The sequence below is a fragment of the Rhincodon typus genome, chromosome 37 (genome assembly GCF_021869965.1).
Source record: "Rhincodon typus isolate 14 chromosome 37, sRhiTyp1.1, whole genome shotgun sequence".
Classification (NCBI taxonomy): domain Eukaryota; kingdom Metazoa; phylum Chordata; class Chondrichthyes; order Orectolobiformes; family Rhincodontidae; genus Rhincodon; species Rhincodon typus.
In genome coordinates this window covers 11,928,001-11,932,997 of record NC_063368.1, presented here as the reverse complement: position 1 = coordinate 11,932,997, position 4,997 = coordinate 11,928,001, and the positions used below count along the sequence as shown (strand labels likewise).

General features: G+C 42.8%; 1 pseudogene; it reads right to left on the bottom strand.

The window, feature by feature from the left end:
- LOC109917202 overlaps positions 1 to 4,423 on the bottom strand; it is a 7,930-nt pseudogene extending 3,507 nt beyond the window's left edge.
- Between the last annotated feature and the right edge of the window lie 574 nt (positions 4,424 to 4,997).

The following is a 4,997-nucleotide window of genomic DNA, read 5'->3' as shown; positions in this document are numbered from 1 at the left end:
TGCTGTTTGTTAAATGGAGCTGAGTTGGATTGTGATGGACAATGATCATTCCATTACAATGGTCCTGAATGAGAATTCAGTGGCCAATATCACTTCAGCATTCCCACTAGATTATAATCCAAATTCCCATTTTACCTCATTGCTGAACAGTTGTAACATTGCTATTATCAGTATGATCACTTCAGGTACAATGTCATATCTGGACAAAGTGTTCCATCAGTGAATTTCCAATCCACACAGACCAACCAATGAAGTGTTGCCCTGAAGGTCTAGCAGTGATGAGAATGAGGAGGTGGTGAAGCTTACATGAGGGTCAGTCTGGGCAGTGGCGAGTTGGTGTAGATCCAGCAAACTCTGGTTCACATTCTTCTCCAGGTCCAGGGCAACCTGCATTGCCTGCACACTGTTACCCCACTCATCCTTCTCTGGCTCCTGAGAATGGAAAGGACAGTTAAGCCTCAGAATCAGAATCCCTTCAGCATGGGATCAGGCCATTCAGCCCATTTTGACCACCCACCAACCCTCAAGAGCATCCCACCCAATTCTACTCCCACCTTATTCATGTAACCCTGCATTTTTCGTGGCCTATCCTCCCAACCTGCCCATCATTGGACTGTGGGAAGAAACCCATGTAGACATAGGGAGAAGATGTAAATTCCAATCATTCACTAGAGGCCAGAACCAATCCTCAGTTCCTGGCACTGTGAGGCAGCAGTGTTAAACACAGCCATTGCTGAAGCCCAGAGGAAGAACAGGTCATTTGTTTAAGAACTGCTTTCACCTTGCCCTTTTTATTCTTGATCTGAAGCAGGAAGTTCAGGACCATGTCATTGTGGGTATAGGGATTAAATTTGCACGAGTGTCCATCTGTTGGAGTTTAGAGCAGGACATTCACAGCTTAATCCAAGGGATCTTGTGGTGCAGGGTTAGTGTCCCTATGTCTGGACCACAAGGCCCAGGTTGAAGTCCCACTTGTGCTAGTGGCTTCATACATGCCTGAGCAGGATGATCAGAAACATCACTACAATTTAAATTCATTGAAGGGACAACAGTGTGTTTACAATAAGGAGCAAAGTAACACATGCACAAGACAATAGATCCTTCAAGGTTCAGCAAAGGTAGACAGGGTGGTGAAGTTGGCTTCCATGATGCCTGTCCCCATTAGTTGGGGCACAGTATAGGGACAGACCTGTCACAAACTTTGCAGCATTGGCCAGGCCAAAGATGGAATACAGTGTGGTGACCAGAACCACAATCAGAAGGACAGGATGGCACTGGAGGGGGTGCAGGGGAGGTTCACTAGGATGTTGCCACAAGACTGAAAATCCATTGAGGAGAGGTTGAAAAGGCTGGGATTTTCCTTGGAGCAGAAAAGACTGAGGCAGTTATCTCCTGGGATTGAAGACTGGGAAGTCTTGACAGTAGATGGGGAGAATGTCATCCCCATGGCAGACACCAAGATCAGAGGGCACAGATTTGAGGACTAATCAGGTTAGAGGGGATTGGAGGAAGCCTTTTCCCAAAGCAGGGTGGTAGAAGTATGGGATGCACCACCAATTAAGCAGCATCTTGCCAAGTACTTAATGCCAGGCCATAGCAGGCTGTGGACCAAGTGCAGGTAAATGGGATTAATGTTGTTTGGTGGGTCAGCGTAGACATGGGCCAGAGGGCTCGTTTCTAGGATTTCTTGCATTTAAAAGTCAGCAAACAGGGAAGCCAAACAGAAGTAGTTGTCACTTTCCTTCAGGATGTGAAATTCTCATTGCTGATGACTTGAAACCACACCATGAGCAGTCATTTCTCCACCACCTCCCCACCATCCCAACTCCAACCTTCACATCCTGGAGGAGGACTCGGCCTCCACGCTGATTCTGGAATTTCAGCAGCTTCTCTGCATGTTCCTGCTTCTCCTGGGACTGATCTTTGAAGAACTGGGAGATGTTGGGGAGAGCAACATCGTCCCGGTCAAAGTAGGACATCTGGAAGAGAACAATTTACATCCCATTAACACATCACTGGCCCCAGTTGTATTTCTCAGAATTAGACAGCTGGTTTAGTCTTCTAAAGCAAACTGATGATTCAATCAGCTAAGCTTTGATACATAAAAATGTTTGAGGACCCAGTGTTGTTCATTAGCCAGCAGATCCTTTAACTGGATCAATCTGAACAAACCCAGCTTCTTCTAGATAAGATGCAAATTCAATGCGTTTTTGTTTAAAATACGCAGTGATTTGCTCGGGGGTGGGTTCTGGAACAGCATTTGGACAGAAAATCTGAATTCATGTTTCCACTGTCTAACCTCTATCAGAATTGAGTGAAGTTACTGATAGAGTAGGGTTTAAACCAAGTGCCAGGAGGTAGAGTGCAGGATGTACTCAGGGCAGGGCAGCTGCAAGGCACTACATTTTCCCTTTGGGGTAAAAGTCATAAACAGATGTTGGGCACTGCTGAAACAATATAACTAGGAGGGAGCAAGTCTTCTGCAACCTCAAGATCACTGGAATTGGATGTTCTATATATTTTAAGCTCTACAAGATACGCTTTCTGCAGTATGGAGAAGAGAAAGTGGCACCAAGATTCTGCTAAGGAAAGCCTGCCTAGTAACAGCCTTTGGATTGTTACAGCAATAGTTTATTACACACTTGTTTATGTAGTACACTCACGTCCAGAAGCTTACAAACAAGCATCATTGATTAAGTGAAATCCAACCAAGGTCATATATTGGAGACCTAATGGTTGATCTACAAGTCACATTGCCCTGCAGATCATATCACTCATTAACAGTAATCTGGACAACTTGATTTGGCTTATTTAAAGAGACAAAATACTGTAGTTTTTCCCCCACTCACTTCTAAACTGACATTCACAATTCAACAGGTTATTGTTGATGAAGGGCTACAACTCCTAGTCTATGGCTGCCTCTTCAAAAGAAGATGGTGAATTTTGCTTTTCATGAGTCAACCTGGTGAAAAGTTATTTTAATCCTCAAAATACAAAAACAGTCAAGCAAAAAGAAAAAAAAAAGTGTATGGTTTAGTTGGGTAGTTACAAGTTGTCATCAATGTAGATGAGTGGGGATTTAATTAGTGCACACATGATTCCCAATAGAGTTGGGACACTGGTCAGTGATGAAAACACAACTGGTTCACCAATGAAAGCTATTCCCACCTCCCAAAACATAGCTTGTAGGGATCTCATCCTCATGAGATGAGAGAGACAACTTCCTTCTAAACAGACAAGCCTAGAGTGTGATGAATATTCTCCATGTATTTGGAGAAGTGAAGTGGAGCTACAACACGCAAGAAGCAGACACTATCCAGGACAGAGCAGTCCACTTCATGGGGACTGCATTCACCACCTCCTTTCAGTGTCTATTATCTACCAGGTTCCCTGCAGCACTCACCAAGGTTACTTCAACACACCTTCCAAACACAATCTACCCCTTGGAACAGTAGAGGTACACCACCACCTGGGTAAAGGAGACATTTTGTTTCAGACTAAGAAAAATGGTATGGGAACAACCTCCATTTCTTCACTGTCACTGGGCCAATAACCTCAGCACATTCCAGCAGCCCCAGGGTCTCACTTCACACACACCACAGATCAACTTTCTGTAGGTTGATAAGGGAGAGGCCACACCCACTTCCTGAAGGAGGGCAAAAAGCCAAATAGGCCTCTAGTGATGCCTACTTGAGCAGCTGCCAATCACAGCCAAACCTTGAAGGCTTGGTTAATCAGATTTGGTTGTTCTGAAGCAATCACCATAATACCTTATTGCAAGACCAAATCAGCATATTCACTTACATGCATCACAAAATAAAGCAGATACAACAAGACAAATTAAAAACAGAAGAAGATAGTTAACTAATCATTATCTTAATTTCTTTCTAAGTACTATCAAGTTTTGACAATCCTGGAGAGACAGAGAGAGAATGACAATTACTACCAGTCACAAGCCTGTAAATTAGTTGTAAGATAAGTCACAAAACACCTCACTCTCCATATAGCATGAAAGACCAACTGGGGCCTCAGATGTTGTACATCAGTATCCTACCCCATTAATATGATAACATCACATTTAGCCTGAATTGTGAAATAGGTAAGAGATACAAAAGAATCTACAAGAATAACAAGTTAGTTAGGAAAAAGAGAAACTACATAACAGATTTAACTTCAACCCCACAGAGACAACACTCACCAAAGACTGATAGAGATAGGAGGCAGTGAGCTCCACATTAATCTGTTTGTTGACAGCAGCTTCACAATCCTGGTGATAGTTTTGACTAATCTGGGAGGCCATTTTGTGATGAAAAGTGCTTTCCTTTTCCTCCACAATCAAATGAGAAATTTAAAAAGAGTATCAACTACACCTAAAACAACACAGCCTTTAGACTTTATTTATACTCCAGGAGCAGCCCCTCATTTTATGAAGCAGGAAATGACATAATCAGTGATGGCCAATCACTCTTGTTAATCAAGTGATCAGCTGCCATGTCCAATCAGTGCAGGATGGGAATTGGATCCAGAAACTGATCACAATTGATAACTGATCGATGATGGAATTGCTGATTGATCTTTGACCTCCTGCACAAGTGCAAGTTCTGTAAGTATTTCTACCTGAAAATAACCATAAAATATCCTCTAAAACTTCACTTTTGTATCTGAGGTTATATATTAAGACACGCTCATCACAGATTTGCAGAATTCTGTCAGTTTGTTACTCTGAGGGATTTGTGTTTGTATGTTTTGAATGACAAGAGTTGGAGCCCATTGAAAAATGGCTAGATTTTATTGACAGAAAACATTTTCCTATTGCTATACAGCAACAGAAATAATGTGCTTTTGGACTACTTAATGGTGGCAACTGATGTACTTTGTAAACCCATTCTGAAGCTGCCGGGATCCCGTTGGCTATGGACCTCAGGGAGCCCAGTTTGAAAATCAAAACATGAAATGTGCTGTGTGTCTCAGACACTCAGTAGGCCTCAGGCATCTAT